Here is a 21,281-nt window from a genome sequence, read left to right as displayed (position 1 = left end):
CCCCGCGGCAGCCGGGCGGCCGTGTGAAAGGCAGCATTTCAAACGCGATTACAGGCCTGAGCCTCCGCTGGAATCCGAACCCGCAGCCTTTTAAATCTCTGTCATGGGACAAAAGCCTTTCCACACGGTATTTTTTTTTTAAGCTCGTAACCACCAAGCCCACAAACATTCCTGGTAAATGCTCCTCTGTCTTTTTTAGCGTCTAGTTTAAAAGTAATTCATTATGTAAACTCTTTGAGGTTTTGTTTTCAGTTGGATTCTTTCAAGCCGCTCAAAGAATGGATCGGGGAAAAATCGAGATACAGGAATCCAACTTTAGCGAAGCCAATAAAAACGAATGGTAGCAATATGTAAGCAGGGACTTGGGTTAAGAGGGATTCCGAAGCCTCAGTAGCAAAACATATAGAAACATGTAACTAATTCTCTTGGCAGATCACAGGTCAGCAGCCTGCATGAAAATCGATAGATCTACCAGGCTGCAAAGCAAAAAATAATGTGGCTGAGAAGGATGAGATCAAATCCCACAGATTCCAGCAGATGCTACATGTGTTGATTTAATAGAGAGTATCAGACGGATTTAGTCTATCCAAATCATAACACTGAGTCAGACTTGGTGGAACAAACTTAGTGTTGAGTTACAGCATGAAGACCAGAAAGTTTATCCACAGACAACTTCTGAATTAGGTTAAGAACAAAGCATAACTGAGATATTAATAAAAATAGGCAATTTCTCACTTAAATGGATACTCCAACACCAGGTAACAGTATCTTGGATGTCTTTTTAAACAGACCTAGCATAATATGGTCTTCCAAGTTTTCTTCAACTCTGACTTCAATATAACATCAGCCAAATTGTTTGCAATGACCTCTCAACCACCCAGTCCAGACAGGCTAGGAAAATTCCCCTACGTTTCCTTCTACATCTCTATCTGGCAGAAATGTCATCCTGTCTACTTAGATTATTGAATGCAGGAATGTTTTGCATGTATATAAATTCAGTACAGAAGCTCAAGGAGGATCACTCTCCTCATGCTCCTATTCTCCCGCTTCCAGACCAAAAAAAAAAAAAAAAAAAAGGCATTTGAGTAAATTACAAGGAACAATTGATAATGAACGAAACTATTGTTCATTAGATCAGACATACGTATTCTCTAGCACTTCAGAAATATTTCTTTTCCTTTTTAACAATTAATTCTATATGGTCTTGGAACCTGGCAAAAGTCCCAGAAATCTGGCATGGAAAACATAGAAAAGATGAAAATACGATTTGAACATTAGCACTGCTATTTAAGGTCTGCAGTACAGTGCTCCCAGCAGAATACTATAGTATAGTTACCCTGCAATTATAAAGAAAACAGTGTGATTTTATTTAGAATAGTGTTTTTACTGGCCCTGGGTTCCTCCTGCTCATTCTGATTGTGGACTATTTTAGGAGGAGAAGTGATGACCAGCCATCCCACTTATCTGATGTGTGTGATATGAAGGAATGTACCTTTAACCAATGGTTTCCAGAGTCTGGACAATTGTGATGAGCCTCTTGCAATTTACATTCACAGCCAGCTGGAAGGATAAGAGGGTTCTTGCAGGAATAGTGAACACTGAACACCAGCAACTTCAAGAAATGTAAAGGAACTCAGAAACCTCTGATGGAAAAAGAAAGCCACTGTGGTTGCCTGGAGCAGCACCATGAAAGCTGTACTAAGACATTACCTGTACACAGGGCCCAGAAACTGAGAGTTCAGAAACTAAGGGCATTTAAAAAGACCTCATCCTAAAATAACACAAAAGAAAGCACAAAACATACTTGCGTTAAATGAAAGGAAGGAACTTTTTCAGCCTTGTACAAAACCAGGGTTAGCTGTGAAGGTCAGTAGTGTTTGTACCAAGAACGTTAATAAGAACAGAATCAGTGCACTCTAGCTCCTTAGGAGGCCTTCCCTCCATCCATGGTGGGGAAAAATACCTAGAAAATTAGTCTAAGACTAAAATAATGATGGCAGTAACAACAACAATAATAATAAAATTAAACTATCTACTTTGAGCCAGCACCTTTAGTTTTCTCAGCCAAGAGCACAAGAAAGAGTTGTTCTGTTGACTTTCCCAGTCCCAGAGAGCAGCCGGGTGCCCCTCGGGAAAGTGCCAAGCTGGTCTGGAACTGCTGCTTTCATGGCCACAGCAAGATGCTTCTACTTCTGAGACTGACAGGAAATGGTACTGATAGTGCTGCTAAGGGGCCTGAGCAAACTGGACACCCAGAATATAGAGATGGTCTAGGAGAGATTGGTTTTTTGTTTGTGGACCTGTGACTTGGAAAACTGGGTGTCACCTTATGAGAACTTCTGCAGCTGCAGAAGTAGTTTCTCAAACAGGATTAAAAAGCATTGGCAAAGGAAGAGACTAAACATGGCACACTTTAGTATCATCAAAATCAAACAAAACAGAAGAGCCTGCACATAAAACATAATCACCACCCAGGAAACACAATCATCTCTACTGCAGCTCAGGACAGGGAGCAGTTGGGTCTCAACAGCAAGGTCTCAAAGAATGTCTCATTTTAAGGAAAAATTCCTTGGTCTCAAGCTGGATTTAATCTGTGTATCTAACAATGCTATTCCTCAAGATGTTACCAGAGTTAATTTAGAAGAATTAGAGAAACTCCTTTAGCAGCTGGAGACAGCCAGAACCTTTATATTATTAAGCTCAAATAAAGAGCACCCCAGTAGAGTCACTGGGATGAATCACTAACGACAAGTTAAATAAACTTGATTAACCAGTTCACAGCACGCAATCAGCGTTTGTTTATCTGTGGGATCAACAATAACAGTGGTTCCTTTTAATTACTGTGCTCAGATCTGGATCCATCAATATCAAAACAATGCACAGAGAATAATTGCTAACAGGTTAGGATGTTTTAATTGTGTTTAAAATTAATGTCCCAGAGCGACTTCAACTCTTCTGGATTTAGCATATGCGTAAGAGGAACAATTAACAAATACTGGCTGCACTCAATTAGTCCAACTTATAATATACAACAATGACTCCATGGCTCTAGCAATTATTCAGAACTAAATCTCTGGGAATCTAATTATTAATAGTTAAATCATAAGTGTCCCATAATTAAAAGACTTTTCTCAATGTCCATGTGAAATCATGCAGCCACTGCGAAAAACATCATGAATGCTCTCCGCAGGAGCCAGCCTGACACTGTTCAGCCTATTGTAGTCCAGAAAAAAAATACTAGACCTGGAGTGGTGAGGCAGAAGCCTGAGGGGAATTATGAGCACCCAAGTGGGTCACACTGCAGCACCTTTCCAAGCCTTTATGTGGCCCGAGATGGCTTGGGACTGCCCTGGGGCTGCTTTGCAGGAGGGGAGCATCATGAGGATGGCTCCAGTGTGTCAGGAAACCTCCCCTCTGTACGCCAGGGAATCGTGGGTGGCCATTCTCTGTGAACTAGTCAGATTTGAAATGGAGAGAGTAACTAACTTCAGAAGAAGAGCAACGAGTTCACGTGACAAAGCTCTGATTTCCCCCTTGGACAGCAGAGACCAGCTTCAGGGCTGTAGCTTGTTTGAGCACATCTTCATTCTTGTTCATCCTCAGTGTCTTCACTGCCAGGCTGGGTGGTGGTCTCTCAATGCTTAAACTAAAACAGACTCACTTCAAAAAGAAAAGGACTATATTCAAACAGCATATTATCAAAGAAGATATAATAGCAGCCACTAACATATACAGGCAAAATGAAAAAAATTCTGAGGTCTATCAATATGAATCCATGTAAATACATCTGGGGGCAAAGAGGATTACTTTCTAAATTAATTGTCTATTGATTTGGTATTGTACAAAGAATTCAAGATTTTTAAGATGTGGAGGGGGGCTTTATGATCATTTGGTCTCATCTGCTTAGTAAAAGATCTCAATGAAGTGGGTCCTATTATTAATGCAAGCATAGTGGCTAAAATATTCAGTGCTTAAATTAAAGGAAAACATCTGAAATTGATTTTAAAATTTACAATGACAATCTAAAACAACTACTGGGATTATTTATAATGAAATTACCTTCCCTGTTAAAAATCTGTGGAGAGTTTCAATATTTATACTCTGTATATTCCAGTTCAGTTAAGAAGTCTCCTACTTGGGAGGCAAAATTAGCCCAAGGAGTGAAATGGTAACACTCAGCTGAAGCAAAAAAGTATGAGTTTGCACATCTCCACAACAGAATTTCATTGCGTCTTGTCAGACCAGGTTTCAGCTCTTCAGAAAAGTTCAGAGACTAACAGTGGTGCTAAGAGCCAGACTTAATCACTAAAACTGTAGAAAAGAGTGACTAAGAAGTTGAACATAAAATATTTAGGCAGAAGATATATTCATCTTTCCAATTCCATTTCAAATATAGCTCTGGGAAGTGGCTATAATCACCTGTCACTTGGCATTGCCAAGGTCTCAAATGCTCATCTCAGTAACAGAGCAACCTTCATGCACTCCGAAAGACATTTTGTTCAAGTTCACAACTCTCACACCTGGACATAGATCATGTTAAATAGGTTAGATTTTTCTGTTTTCGAAGTTTTATTTTTGTTTCCTTCCTCTCCCTCCAATTTTATAAATAAGTTAAAAGGCCTGAGGGCAGTAAACACTTTTGCATGCCCTAAATCAAACTGAGAAGAAGAACTGTGGTCATCACAAAGAAGTGCCAACATTCAAGTGAGGAGAAAAACAAAAAAAGAGGTGATTCTTTTCTTTCATCAATAACTTTGTCTCCCTCTCTAGTTTGGGACAATCCCAACAAAGCCAACAGTAGATACATTTTACCATGACTTCCCTTTCTGTTGCCCAAGGGAAGATGGAACAGAGCTAAATGAGCATAATTACAGGATCCATGTTTCTGACTCGTTCAATGCAACACCTTATTTCAGCCTTTGTACCCGCCTGTTGTCATCCCACCATACCAAACTAACATTAATATGACTACACTGCCACCAGAACAGCCAGCTTTGAGCTGGCAATCCTGACATGCCTCAGCTCTTCCTCACACCCGCCAGCCCTTCACACACCACATTTTCATACAGGAAGGTAAGGAAAGAAATCAGCCTGCAAACTCAGAAACAGAAAATATGATCATGTTTTTGTAAGGTACCAAACAAATTACTCTGTGAAAGCAAAATATGCCTTACATTGCAGAAATTTTAATCACTAGAGTTTAATGGTATAAAAAGCAATATGTGGGTGGGAAAGAACAGTGTAGGGGATTGTTCCTGAAGGAGGTGGATTAAAGGGAGGGGGGAAGGTCACTTTAAAGTCAATCTGCTCTACATTCAAATTCTATTTCTCCCCAGTGTAAAGCACTTTGGTTTTGGTAAGTTCACTTTGGATAAACTGACTCAAAAAGAGCTCTGGTGGAGAGTCTCAATTCAAATTGATCCAACTTTTTAGCAGTGCCAGAAGAATAGACTTACTGCCTGAAACACTGATGATTTCATGGATGTCTGCAGGATCTGGTTGTACATTTGTGAGGTGACATGCTTTAGTGATCAAAAGTATCAAGAGCTGCTCTACACAAAGTACAATTATACTTTGAAATAATACGAGAGATCCTTTATTTTAGCTTTTACCATGTATACATCAAGTTTATAAGATTGTCAGGTGACTGCTTGAATTAACAGGAAATACATAGTGTATTTCAATGGAGCCTGAGTTCAGAAATAAAGTAATAGTTCAAGTTATGCTGTGATTACCATAACAACTTACTTATCAAACAGCATTTCTGATAAATATTCTACCACAAAAAATTGTTTCAATAAAAAAATTGGTAAATAATGATTAGAAATATAACACAATGGCACCAGTGTTGCCAACCCACAGCATTCACACAATTCATGATGACGGTCTTTCGTGAAAAGTAACATTTTTGGGAACACTATTCATTTTATTCATCTCTGGACTGTACCCAAACACGTATTTGACTTTTCTCAACAATGTCACTGGAAAGAACTAGATTTTTTTCTAAGACTCAGACTAAAATCAAGTGAGAAGTCAGCACCATTAATGATTTAATGAGTTGGACATTTTAAATCATTTTTGCCACAGTTTCTCCCTGTCCCCTACTACAAAGGCAGTACTATAAAACAAATGACTATCTGAATGTCTGAAAAGACATAAAGACAAGCAGAATAAATCCTTACAGCTTTTTTTCTATGCAGATCTGATTTTTAACCCAGCAGGGATGGTCACAGGTTGTGGTATGTAAAGCTTTTCTATCTACCCTTTGTAGGGCACCAGCCTCTGAAGGCAGATGTAAGAGCAGAGGTCTGATGTAGACCTTTCAACTTGTAATGTTGAATGACCTCTCCAATAGTATGGACATCTCCCTCCTTCAAAGTGCCTCTCTGACCTCCCCAGACCATGCTCATGCTATTATTAAGACAGCTGATTAGTAAGAAAGCAATTGGAGTTGACAGTAGAGGCACTGCTGTTCTTTTTCAGGCCTGCCCAGTCTGTTCTGCTGGGATGCACACTTAATAATTCACTCTTCAGTATTTAGGGTTTCATAGCTTTAGGGCAACAAGACCATTTGATTATCTTGTCTGATTTCCCATTCTATCACAAGCCATTAAATTTGATGCGGGAACCTCCCACAAAGGCCAAAAGCTTAAATGAGATGAAGAAGACATTACTGATCTCAGGACACCAGTGCTGCATCTGCCCTAGCATTTGTTTAAAACTCCACCACACATGCAATGAGATCTACCTGGAGGATCAGCATAAGAAAGTGAAGGACATCAAGCTCCCATCTGAGGAAACATAACACTGAGCAAAGTTCTCTCCTCTGCCTTTAATTTCCCACATGAGAAATTCACCTTAAAAACCTCCAAACCATCCTAACCAAAGCAGTGATACACACATCCAGTCACTGTCTCCAGCACTGGCCATCTTTTATGTATGAGAAAAAAACCTGAAAGGAAAAACACCTCAAAACATACCTATCCTGATGTACATGGAAGGGAATGAATCCTGCTGAGCAATGCCCATTACCTGCTGAAAGGTGCAAGCATCACAGTTGATTTTAATCACTGCCTTTAATACAGAGCTGCCAGTGCTGTTATTGGAGGGTGCTTCAGCAGGCAGGCCCACAGACACGGCTGATAGAGCTGCTGACTTGGGCATACCACATCCAGCAGCAGCAGGACTGCTACAACCCTCCACCCTGCCACAACCACCCAGTAAATACAGGTTTTCTTGCTGCCTGGGCTCAAATGGCTTTGCAAAGATAACTGTTCTCATTTCACAGACTATGTTACAGTTAACTGACTCATGTTTAATTACCCTCAGTGCTAAGAAATAGCCTCCTATTTCTTCATGGCAAAGTTGCCTTAACTGCAGTTTCCAAGGATCAGATTTATTCCCCTTTGTCAGCCAGACCCAGCAGTACTGTAGAATGTGTGCTAGGTAAGAAAGCCACCTCACAGACTACTCACTCACTCACTCACTCACTCACATCCTGAGCTCCATCGGACTTGCGTTATCCTTTTGTCTTGGTTTTCTCCTTGGAAAACAAGTCTTTGCCTCTTTTCACTTTCTTTCCAGTATTCCCATCTTCTCCTTGCAGTACAGATAGTGGGATTGTCAGAGCCCATTCTTCTGAACTAAATATACTAACAGTAACAAAAGGGTACATGACCTAAATTTACCTCTGAAAACACCGGTGCAGCTGGATGCTGCATGACAACACAGAGCCCCCAGGGAAAGGGGGCTGAGGCTGGGGCACTCTGCCCAGCCAGGACAGGGAGCCTGTGGCCGCAGCAACCTCCTCCCAAAAAGGGAAAGAATGTTTCAGGTTTTACAAGGGTAAAATGTCCAAACACCAAGTGAGATGCAGTGTCATGACTCACGTCATATCCTATTCCTCCTACAAGGGGAAGTCTGCTGCTCCTGTGCAAGAAGATAAACACAGAGAAAAAGTAACAAAGCTCTGTCTTATCAGGCCACAAGAAGCATACAGAACTGCCTGGGGTGAAGACAAGAATAAGCAACATCAGCATAGGAAGGTGTCATACAAGGTTTAAGCTTTTTCAGAGGTAGAGTGTCTATCTCTCTCATGAATAAATACATAACCCAAGACAATTTAATTCCAACTGTTCTGTATTTCTTACAAAAACTTTTCAAACCATGGGATGACTCACAGGTGAACATTCCACTGACAACATAAAGTGACATTGTATTATGTATGCCCCTTTAAAAACTGCAAGTCTGTGCTGAGATATATAAATATGTTTCATAACATGGCATATGCCTTTACATGCAGCACAGTGCAGGGTAGGGAGCAGGCAGTAAGTACTGACAATGACAGATTTTCCTCAGTCCAGAAGAAAAGGCTATTAAATATTAATTGGCAACACAGACAGCCTTTACTGCGTATGTATATACTCCAATACTCTGATTTCCAAGACTCATTTGCAAAATGTAACTCTGTAATTTGTTCAATTTTATTTATGATTTTCATACTAATACTGTAATATTTAATCATTAATATAATAAGGTCCAGTAATAAATTCCTGGTTTCACCCCTCTTTTGCTTTTTTTGCTCTAGAACTGTGATTAAAAGATAATACTTCAAGACCACAGGTGGAACGATATTTAAATCCTTTCAGCAGCTGGAGGAAATTCTGGGCAAAGTGCTAGAAGGAAAGAAGTACAAGATCTCTTTGAGATGAGATACAGTATTACTTACATGCCTCCATTTCACTCTTATAAACTCCTGTAAGTCCCCTCTCACAGCAGAGAGTAACACAGGAGTGCCCTTGGAAGAGGGTGAAGAAGTAAGTGAAGGATGAGTTTGCAATCCATGAGTAGTATTAACGTAATGCTTTTAGTCTGCTCTTATGCAGAGTCTTCTAAAGGAAGTGCCTAAACTCAGCCAGAAAACACAGGCTGAATACCACAGTTAGGGGTAAAATGCTGCAGGCAGTAATTATCAATCACTTTCTTTTCCCAACCATCAAAGAAAGTAATTTGTTTGTTTTCTCCACCCAGCAAGGAAAAGACTGGGTGGTCTTCTGACTTTAGAGTCTGAGAAATATTCCTCTCAAGGGCAAGGCTACCCCAGGCCTCCTGGGCAGCATGAGGTCCTTTTTCAACATGGTCTTACACTGTATTTGATTTTAGCCACAGACATTAAGACTGTTGCAATGTTTTGCAAATCATCACTAAATACCTTTTCTTCATAGTGCTGTGTAAATCTCATGAGTCTTTCCAAGAAACAAATAATGCCTTGCTTGTTGAAAGGTAACATATTTCCAGTTCCTCAGCTGTCCTTATCAGTATGGGACTGCCATGCCACAGAGATTTTTTTTATCAGGTTAGAGACTAATTCCCCTTCATCTTGCAGTAGTTGTCACCAGTTGCAAGAATACAACAGTTTTATTCAATATGTAAGTAACTGTGAATTCTGATGCTATTATTTCATTGAGGAAGTGACATCCCAATTGAACAGTAACATAAAAACTCAGCACCTTGCAGAAAATTCAAACAATTCTCCTATTTATTTAAAAACATCAATTGGATTGCTACACATTCAGACTTTAAAAAATCAATTAAAAATTTTTGTTTCCTCATCCTCTACTTAAACAATGTACGTCTGATAATACCTATGCTAAGAACCATGCCAGTTAAAGTCAAAGTTGTTTGTGTACAGAAAAACCTAAGTCATGGAGTGCTCAATGTTGCAATTCAGCTTCCCTTTGCAGTAAAAGGAAGCTAGGAGAAAATGGGACAGGAACCAGGCTGAAAAGCTTTCTGAAAGCTGCAGCTGCAGCCAACAGCTGAAATTTAAAATCAGACATTATTTTCTCTCCTCATCTTGTGGGCTCTGCCACAGTTTCAATAAACCACAAATTTAGCCACAGAGGCACTATCGCTTGTAATTTTCTTTTGCTGATGGAGCTAAAATAAGAACCATTAACACTTCCCCCAACTTCAGAAAGCAGCATATGTCCCTCTCCAATAGGGCTCTTGACAGGTTCCATGTGGACAATGTGTTAGGCAGGTAGCAACCGCCAAATGTGGTAGTGTGAAATTAGCAATTTAATATTGCAGAGAGAACTGAAACACAAGATCATATGGGTCAAGGAAAGCAGAAGCAAGAACTGCTGCCATTTCCCAGCCCAGTGAGAGAACTGACATGTGACAGCCAGCAGACATAGCTCCCTTGGATTTCCAGAGGGCATGTAGCAACATCCCTCAGTAAAGAAACAAAGAGAGGAGATCTTCCATTGATAAAATCTGAATAAAAATAGGAAAAACCCTGTAGGAACAAAAGCCAAATTTCCCTGGAGATGTAGATTACCAATCACACAGAGTGGACTGGTTCAGGCAGCTCTCAACATTAGTGAGCTGAAAAAGGGGTTTAAGCAAGGTGGCAGAGTTTACTGAGTACATTCTGATATTCAGGGAAGACAAGGATTGGTTACAAGGAAGAGACCACAAGATTCACTGACTAGGCTGTAAATTCACAGATGAAATCCCATGTAGACAAATGTAAAGTGATGCACATTGACATTGAACAAACTATTATCGCTCAAAAAGAGAGTTTGAGGTTATAATCATTTTTGAAAATTTCAGCTCAGTGCTCATTAGTGATTAAAAAACCAAATAAATGTTAGAAAGTGCTAGGAAAAGACTAGCAAAAAAGGAAGATAATATCATTGTGCTACTGTACAAATCCACAGTCTACTCACATTTTGGATATTGCATGCAATTTTAATTTACTCCTGGTCAAAAAAGATATAATAGAAATGTTTAGAAAAAGGCAGCATGGATGATCAAAGTTATAGAAGTTTCTGTACAAGGAACAACTGAATTATGTAGAACTCTCCATTACGAAAACAGATGACTCAAACATCTGTTTGAGGTCTATAAACATGAGTGACAGAAGTTGAATGGAAAAAGGCTGTTCGTTGTCTCTCTCAATACAGACTGTAGGGTCATCAAATGAAAGAAGTAAGCTAATGATTCCAAACTACATAGATGTGAATATTAATTTCCCAGAGCAATATGGAAGTGAAGCTGGCTAACTTCCTGCTGTAAGACATTGCAGTTACTGAGTTAAGAGGAGTTAAAAAAAATAAAAAACAAACTAATGGAAAAAAAAAATCCATTGAGCACTGTTAATAAAAAGGACATAATCCTTGGTTTCTCTCAAGTAATCTTTTAATTGCGTATTTTTGGGAGCTGGGAGGATATTCCAGAAGTATCACTACATACTTTCCTTGATCCCACATTCTTCCTTAGGTAACAATCACCATTCAAGACACGTTGTTGGGCCTGCTACAACTGCTCTTACACTTGACAAAGTACAAGAAGCCCTAATACTGATAGCAACACTTTGTAATATGTGCTAAACATAAAGAAATAGAAGCACATTACAACAGAAAAACAGCAACCCTAGACCTAACCAAAACACTGTGTTCTCTCTTGAGAATCACATGGAAATCTCCTCCTGAAGAGAGGATATGGGAGAAAATGAATAGCATACAATATATTAAGTCATGTCTCATCTGTTGTAGAAAATAGTCTATGCAGGAAAGTTAGTGCAGTGGAAGCTAGAGAACGAATTTGCGGTGCTTCAGCTGTTCCACAGAGGTGACAGACAATGCAGGGTAAATCTTAGACAGCATCAGCATCCAGGGCTCTGGATACCATCAAGTGTCAGAACACTGTTAAACCTTTTGAACAAGGGATCTGTACAGCTTGGCGGGGCTGAGATCATCTTTTCTCCTGCATCAATTCCCTGCTACTCAGAAGCCACTCTGGAGGACTTTAGGTGCCCTGACTTAGACTGAAGCACAGCACGGCACCAAGCCTCCCCTGCCCTTCCCCATTTCTCTGGGATATGGGACCTAGTGTACAGAAGGCAAGGCTGTGCAGATCAGTGCACAGAACTCCACAAGGCAGCACTAGGATCTGGTAGGTCATTGGTAATTTGCTCATTTAGAAGCACAAAATCTGAATATCTGCTCACACTGCTGCACAAAACCTTGCTATGAAGGCATCATATGCTTTGTTCCTGTAGTTCCTTGGAGATTTGCTTTGACTATTTCCTATTTGAGATGTGTAACCATCTTTATGCTTTCTCAGTCCAAGGAAACAAGAGAGTTTTTTTGTTGTTGTTTTTTTTTTTTTAGTCAGGAGACATTTTTCAAGGGCAAAGAATAATACACCTTTTATTAAGCAGTGATGCACAGTAAGAAACTTTTTACTAGCCATTTCCCAAGGAATGTTATGACTGGCTGACTTGAAAGAGACCTATCCAGAATCTCATTAGATTTTCAAGTACTTTAGAAAGCAGTAAAGCAATGGCAGTTTCATATCTGAGATTATGTACTTGTGTGTTAACTGCAGAAACACATCAGAGTAGTTAGGAGTGTCGTGCACTTGGAGCTATTGCTGTAACAGGGAGCTCTTGGAGTCTGGGATTCTGTTGCAGCAGACTCTTTGTAAACATTTTATTTGCATGATTAAATACTGTTTCTCAAGTGGTGTACATCTGACACGATATATAGTGATATATCTTAGTAACTCCTCACCCAGAAAATCTGAAGTAGTTAAAAAAAAAAATCACTAAAGTTTCATGGGTGTGGGCACACACAGTTTGTAACACCTTGCATAAGCAACCTTTGGATACTGTGGTTTGTGTAGAGCAGCCAAATCTGTCCTCTACTGGAGACCAGGGCTCTGCACATGGACCTGCAAAGGTGGCTGCAGGCTGGCAGATGCACTGGTTGTTCTACAGATATTTTACACTCATCTGCAATATTGGCCCTACAAATGAGAGAAAATAAGAGTGCTCTTTTCTAGCTGATGGGACTTCTCCTTAGATACCACCAAAGCATCCCAGACCTTCCTTCTTCTGCACAGAAGCCAACCTGCCAGACCTCACTTAGTCCCAGCCATCAAAAGTACAAGCAAATGCCCACCTAGTATCCACTTAGCAACCACAGAAGTTAAAGAGGAACCTGCTGAAGGTAATTCATTGCACTGACTCTAGACACCTGTTTTAGGATGAGATGAATTAGTCTCCTGAGACACCTCTCCATGACTGTACAGTAGCATATGCATTAGACTAAATGCCCAGCACGTACAGGACCAATGTTACAGGAGCTGACTCTTGGACGCAGCAGAGTAGAGCACTTATTGTTCAGTGGGCTGCTCTCCAATGGAGGTAGTGGTGATCACTTGAAAACATCTGTACATGTGGTTTTTTGGATGGCATGACACTTCCTTAAATAGCTCTGAGAATAAAATAAAAGTAATTTTTTATTTGGAAAAATATGTACTCTCTATACATGGAAATATCTCCTATACTCTTTCTAACATTTCCACAATGTTTTAGACAGTGAATGATTCCCACGTAGACTGTTTTCCTCAAGAGCCAAGCATATGTTTAATTCTAAATTTTAGACTCATGTTCCAGATTCTCTGTATGAAGACTTTCCTATTTCTATTTTTGCCCAACACTTTTTGTCATACTGTTTTGCTGCCAGCAGACTAGACAATCAGTTTCTAAAAGACTTTTCTCTTGAAACAGAACAATCTAACCCAGATCATATTCTGAGGAGACTCTCACTACCATAAAATGCTATTTTACAAGGCTGAGGATGGTCTGTCTTTCCCTTGCACTACATTTCTGTTTGCAATCTCATACCAGATGGAGCTGTTGCCTGATTCCTGCCCAGACTTTGAAAACCGAAGCATGAAGCCTGCTCTTAAAACTTCTGTCTGTAACACTTCATGAGTGGTTGCTGTGGCTGTGCCAGAAGGGTTGCAAACAGCGCTTCCTTCTACACTTTGACCCCAATCCATGTAGACACACTGCAGCATCCACACCGGGCTCTGCTGCACCATGTGGGGATCTAGAGCTGTGCAGCATATGGCACCACACGGAGAGGTAACACTTCTCTCACACAAACACACGTGTGCATCCTGCCACTGCCTGCTCAGCTGCTGCTTCTCTCACCTCTTGGCTCGTCGTCTTCAGTGTATTTTGCTGACAACATATCTTACTTTGCCTCACCTAGCACCCCCCCAAGAAACACGGGAAGAAAAGCTATTTAGAGACAAAGGCATAGTTAAAAGACTGCATTTTTAAAGCTGTCAGTAGCTGGATAGAGTGGATAGTTGGGCTAGTGAGAGGCTGAGAGCTGGCCTGCGGGGTTACAGCTGCTGAAGGCTGTGAGAAAGCGAGCACCCACCTCCTGCAGGTGTTGAAGCTGCTGTCCCCTAAAATATACAGCCCGGCAGCAGGAGAGGGAATTCACTTCCCATCAAGCTACTTCATCTCAAGACTTGTCCTAGCTTTTCACTTTGTGGTCATGACCCGACTGTGCTCAATGTCCTGCCAATGAAATACAGGCAGCTTTTGCAAAACTAAACAGTTTCCTACCATGGAAAGTCCCAGAGTTTAGAGAAAATAGGTTGATCTCCACCCATTGTCTGTGTCAAAACTTCCTTCACAGCCTCAAATTACAGCCTTCTAATGAAAGTATGGGGAAATCAGATGAACAGAGAAATCAGACTTTGACAATAGAGACACTAATGATATGCAAACCACGGGGTTTTTTTAAAAAAAAAGCTCTTTTTAAAACTTCCATTTGTCTCTCATCCTTAATGAAACACAAGGAGTCCCAAAAGAAGAACATGCAGAAGCATGTCCCACGGGCTCCCTGTGGCTGGCAAGATCCCCATATGAAAGTCCAGAAACTTCATCAGGCCTGGATAAGAAACCTTAAAGCTATTCTTAGATGCTGCTTTGGAAACCACATACTGATTTTGAACACAGAAGAGTAAAAGTTCTCTTTGAGAGTCCTGAAAGATCTTAAAATCTTCAGTCTTTCTCTAAAACCTCATTTGTTTTCAGGGTGAAGCCTCAGGCTGTTGGCTCTCCCTACAGCCTCAAAACTGGCTAGACCACAAGAGATTCTGCTCCAAGCCAGTGTCATAAGATTGATTAACCACTTAAAACTCCATGTAACATCTCAGAATAAGTCATAAGTGGAGGTATATTTTACTCTGTAAAACTCATGACACTTGTTTTTGGAGTTACACAGTGATGCAGGCACGCACACTTGGCACTTTGGACGCACTCCAATACCATCAGTGTAAGCTGCTAAGTTCTGAAGGAAAACTAAAGTTCCATAATTGCTATTTAGTTACTGGAGTTGATGTCTGGTTGAAGATAAAAACAAAACAAAACATAAAGTTTTAGACTAAATACAAGCTGTGGTGCTGGCAGAATTTTGAACTGATCTTATAAAATACCTGCACGTGGGATACTGAGCATTACTTCTTAATGTTACTGCATGCTCTTCACAGGAATGGGGTTAGATTTAAATCCCAACAATGCATTAGTGTCACCTATGGAAAGAAAAATACCCAAGGAATATATAGCTGATATACACCCCCTAAAAAAAAACCAAAAAACCCAACACTTAAACTTGACTTGGCAAAGTCTTTACACATATTAGATAAAAGACTTAGAAAACAGATGCTCCTTCTTACCAGCAGCCAAGATCTTCTAATAACCCTACAACTTGTTAATCAACTAACATATGGTACTGCTTTAGGAAAACACACCATTCTGATGTTGCATTTACATGGTCCGTTTCCTACAAAACTACTGTCAAGATTTACCCATTGTTACATAACCTAGTAAATTTTTTTTCCTATACTTTAAATTAATCAATAAGTACAGAAGTAAGAAGATAATAAATTTTAATCCAAACAATAAGTAAAACTCATTTTCACATAGTTTCCAGTGATAGATAAATTTCCACTTACCATGCTGAACCTCACCAATCTATAAAAATCACAACTTGCTGCAAAATTATGACATAAAAATTCTGTTGACTTAAAACCCCTTAAAACCCACTACTTTAAGTTTTTTAGGGGAAAGCTAAACTGCCAAGGCAAAATTTAATGTAGCTTCATAATATCTGCACAAGGTGGTTCTCACATATACGTAACTTCATTAATGTGTTTTAACTTCTATTTTAAATACATAAGAAGCCTTACTGTCTCCTAAAAAGATACCACAATTTCCTTACACATAATATAATACTGCTAAACATTACTAGGTGAAAAATTAAAATGTAACTGGCTTATTAGGTTTATCTTTTAATGGACCTTATTCACTTATTTAATTTTAAACCAGTATGGCTCTGCTGACCTAGTCTTTCTATGCCTGTCATTGGCTTAATTTACCAATACTCAACTGCTGGACCATAACTGCTTCTGCCACCCTGACACAAATTCAGTGCCAGTCCATTCACAGTGTCACATACCTTGCACAAACCTACCACCACTCAGTCTGGGTGCCAGGCTGTGGTTTCTGCTGCTAAGCCTCCTGGTGGAAATGGGATCAGCCCACTCTCCAAAGGCATTTGTCAGACCCTGCTCACAGACCACAGCAGCAGCTCTCCCCATCTGAGCTGCTTCTACAACTCTAAATTCAACCCGGTGGTGTTTGCCCCACAGTCAGGAGGCTTTGGCTGCCCTGGTTCTCTCTGCAGTGCCACAGCTCCTCCACAGCCCTGCCTGTGCCACGCCTGGCCGGGGCCACTGAAGAGGGTGCCAAGGCAGGGGGCACTGGGTGCTCCAGGTTTTGCAGAAAGAGGCTCGAGTGTTTTGCTGTGTCACCCTGCAGATGAGGTGACATCAAAACAGCTCTGGTCAGAGCACAGAAGGGAATGACTATCTCTGCCCAGATGAGAAAACTGCGAGCAAGAACAAGGAATTTTTGGCAGAGAAGGTCTATAAAACAGTAAAGCTCATGGAGGAAGCTTAGGAAGGCATTTAATTTTTATGTTTGCTATTTTAAATTAAAGATAGGCAGTTTTGAATGTGTATACTCATTCTGCAGTTTCAGGTCATTAGGAGGGCTTGTTTTTTGGCTGTTTTTTCATGCTTTTAACATCAGACACAGATGCAGCAGATTTAAAAAACACTTTCAAAGTACTTGCATATGGAAGCTTATTTACAAGTACAAAAAGAATTGCCTTACAGTGCCACATGCACTGGACATGACAATGCACTGAGTTCTACTTAAAGGAATAGATAGTTCTAAAATTTCTGAATACCTGAAACACACTAAAAGCACCCAACATGTTTTTCAGGCAAATTATCATTTTTTTCCCTGTATTTTCAATGGCAGAATAAAAATGAAAGTAGAGCACTTGAATTCCTGAAATTTGTCTAACATATAGTTTAAAAGTTGAAATCTGGGCTTTCACGTGCAAGAAATACAAAGGCACAAAGTTACAGGAAAATAAAGTGATTTAAGAAAAATGAAATAAGAGAATGCCACAACCTTTAGTTATTTGACTCTACTCAAAATTTTATAGATTTGTATAGACTGGAAGACAGACATTCTTAAGTTATTAAATTTTGAACTATTCCATGTATACACACCTGTGTTCACAGACACATAATTCTACACTTCTGTTTCACAGCATATCCCTCCCTCTCTAAATTGCTCATCATCAATTAAATTATAAACTCTATCAAGACACACAAGAATTTCCTGCACAGCATGTGATATAATGGTCCAATGAATTCTGCTAAGAGTTTCAGGCTATTACTCGTAATATAATAAGTGATACTTTAAAATGCATTGCAGAAATTCTCTCTCAGTTAAATACTTGATTTTCACTTAAATGTAGCAATCATCTTCTGAAACAGACGCAGGACTGAAATGAACATTAATAGTTTCACATACTGGCACACATGTCTGACAGAGATCTTTAAGAAATTCAAAGCAGGTTATACTGTCTGCAGAAGATAAAAGTCCCACCTGGCCAAGTCCCAAAACAGATCATGGGATAGGATGAGACACTCAGTGCTGGAATGTGTCTCTTCTGAAAGGCTAGCATGTACATGGTGGGGACAGTGTGTGAGGGTGGCTCACCTGGGTATACAAGCAGCTTCATGAGCAAATTCAGACCTGCAGCAATGTTCTTGGCTTGAAAAGGGTTGCAGAGAACACTTGATAAATTATCTGGCAGAAGATGTTTCTTCCATCTCCAGCTTATTCTCATTTTTAAAAAATTAATTATTTTCTTTGAGTTTTGCTGCATAAAAATTCAAGAATTTGCTTACCAAACCTCAGTTCCTAGGGGTGGCAAAAGGAGAACAAATGTGAATTTTCAGCAGTTTAAGACTTCTGGGGTGCAGAGCCTCTTTGGCATTTGTGTAACAGCTCCTACAACGAGCCCAAAAACAGCGGTGGAATCACAGCCACTGGGATGAAGACAAATTTTCTACTGACAGCCAAGGAGCAGGCAAGTAGGCACAGACAGATCCTGGGCTTTGTCTTACTGCACCCAAGCTGCCTCCCTAAGTCAGCCCTGTGGGGAAAGAGCAGAGGGTAAGGGGACTTTGGGGCTCCCACTGTGCTTCAGCACACACCCCACTGTACCAGGAGCACCTTCCTTGTGTAATGGAGGGCACAAATGCTTCCATAGTGCCTCCATACCTAGGACCACATGGCCACTGCTCCCAGCATGACAGCACACGCTTCTGGATGAAGTACAGCATTAGATATGCCTTGAACACCACTCCATTTTTGATTAAAGCAAAAGAGAAATACATCTAGACAAACACTCTCATTCTACTCTGCTCACCTAGGGTATCTAACTCTGCCTTGAAGGAGGTTTGGATTGCTCTACTATTGATAATTAAACAGAACCCTTGATTCTAAACTGTTGGTGGAAGTACCCTAAAGACATCTGAAACATCTGAAAAGATACGAACATTACAGATGTGTGGATGGGCAAAATTACCTCTGTCTCTGAATCCAAGATCCTGGACAATGAAATGCACTGCTGATATCTCTCAGAGGTACCCAGCAGCTTAGACTGGCACTTTGTAATAACAAGCAGTAGCGGATCTGCTATTGTTTTCTTTTCTTACTGAACATTTCACCCTTGCTAATTCACCAAATTAGTATCTACTGAGTTCAAAGACATTACACGATACCCACGGTCCCTCCCCCTTAACAAAGAAGATAAAACATACTCTGTTTAAAATACAATCAAATTTCTAGATATTAACAAGATGTATAAAATCAAAACTTCATTTAAATGTTTTAACTTACTGAACAATTCTCCTCCTCCAGCAGAGTGTTATTAGGAACAAGAAGGGAATTTCCTCCTCCTCAGACTATTCTTGAAATAGATTGCAGTAAGTCTTCCTTTCCAACCCCAGGAAAGGAAGCAACTCTCAATCTACAGGCAGGAACAACCTCATGAACTAAAAAAACCCCAACCAAACAATCTCCATCCCAAAATTTTGACAACCACATTATTAAATGTCAGCACAGACATTTCTGAAAGGAGATCTCTATGAGCTGTTTTAAAAGACTTCCTACTGCAGAAACCTAAATCTTAGCATAATGCTTGCTTGTCTTGCCTTTCAAGTCCGGAAAGCTCTTTGTTAAGATCACTTGTAGTAAGGAAACAAGTTTTCACTCACTCTCTGGGTGTATTTTTACAAGCCAGTCTTGTAAACAAACCAGTGATAGTTTATGGATGCCGATAGAGGACAGAGTGCCTTTGCCATGAATGTTAAATGAAAATTTCTACATCAGCCCCACACAGCCTTGCAAGATCTGGGAATTCACCCCATATGGCAGGGTCAACAGTCAGAAGACAGACAACAACAAAAAGGTTCAGGTGGCAACAGCCTCCTGACAACTTTACTGTCATTAATAGGCAAGGAAAAGGCAAAATATTTAGCGAGTGGCTGCATAAATGTGCATTACACAGCATGGAACAATCTCATTTCAAAGACTTTAATTAAGTGGAAGCCAAGTCAATAGCTAAACCATATGCTAGACTCTGAGATCAGCCTTGGTACGGCAATGATGAAAAGTGGGTGTTAGCTGAATTCAGCAGCTGAGAAGATAGAGGGTCCTTTGGTTCCTGGGTTTGTTTGGAGTAGTTGGGGTTTTTAAAAGATAGTGTTCTCTGTCTCTTCTTCATTTTTTCAGCCTGGAACACTTCCCCTCCTCTCTTATAGGCCAAAGAAAGGGGCTTTGCACAATAGCTTGTGAAACTCCCTCTCAGAGATCCTTCTGTATCATTAAGGGATTTTGGCAGAGAGACTGACATTGCAGCCCCAGCATCTTAAGAAAGGTGGAAGGCCAGAGTTGTCCCTGTTTTAGTCCATGCCTTCACCCTGAGATCTGATATAAAATCTTGAGCACTTCAGCCTTCACAACCTTCCCAGGACTCTTCTGTGGAAACTGTGTTGACAAAAAGCATTCTCCACGAGATTTTTATGTAGCATTGGATTGGTAATCACAGGCTTCTTCAGCACAGCATGCCACTCCTGGATTTACCAATCCCTCGCTCATATCTTTTTCTGACCTTGCTGCAGACTTGGAATACAGAGAAACCATGATCTAACTTTTAATACTAACATGTGAGGTGGAAGAACTGTAACAGCTCAACAGGATTATCACCTTCCATAAAAAGCAAGAGACAAAGAAAGTCCTTCCTAAGGACATATCTTCCTCCACCCCTGATCAATTTAAGACAATCTGATCAATGATCAGGAAGATGAGAGTGCTCTAGACTCCTCTATGGAGGTTTTATTTGCTGTATCAGGAGCCCAGGCTGCTCATTTAGGGGTTGAAATTAAATTACTAGAAGTCAGTCATCTTTGAGAATAACAGACTGAACTAGAATTCATCACTGAATCAAAGCCTCACTGTAACAAAATGGTTTTTCACAATAGAAAATTGCAAATTATGGGCAGATGCTCCATCAGTGCAAAAGAATCATCACAAACTGCAAACGGAAACTTGGAAAAACAAAACGTGCAGGAAATCCAGAAAGAACAGTGGTGGGGTCAACGTGACAGAGGAAAAGAGCTGAAATTGAAAGATACTCTCTACTGGGAAAAGTCTGAAGAAATACAGGAAAAATATTTCCACAAGTTTTCTGGCAAAGAAATCCTTCATTAGGAAGCAGGGAAATAAAAATGCTCCTGGGAGAAACGCAGAGAGACGTGTTTGATGGCTCGTGGCTACCTGCCATCTGATTAGCAGTGCTACCATAGAGGCAGCAGGTATGAAAATGGACTGATATACTGAAAGTCTGTCCTGGGAAAGCATGTGACAATACTTTGAATTGACACTAGCAATGCTTTCACCTCCCAAAATGTCAATAAAATTTGTTACAGATTTATTCGATTGATGATTTTTGTTTCATATGAGGAAAAGGAATGCC

At 40.2% G+C, this 21,281-nt stretch overlaps 1 protein-coding gene across 9 annotated transcripts in view; it reads right to left on the bottom strand.

Annotated features, from left to right (window-relative positions):
• The window catches only part of KIAA1217 (KIAA1217 ortholog), a 366,907-nt gene that overhangs the window by 177,645 nt on the left and 167,981 nt on the right, over nucleotides 1–21,281 (bottom strand). The window lies entirely within an intron of this gene.

This window comes from Corvus brachyrhynchos, unplaced genomic scaffold (genome assembly GCF_000691975.1).
Source record: "Corvus brachyrhynchos isolate BGI_N302 unplaced genomic scaffold, ASM69197v1 scaffold167, whole genome shotgun sequence".
Taxonomy (NCBI): domain Eukaryota; kingdom Metazoa; phylum Chordata; class Aves; order Passeriformes; family Corvidae; genus Corvus; species Corvus brachyrhynchos.
This window is presented reverse-complemented; position numbering and strand designations above follow the sequence as displayed.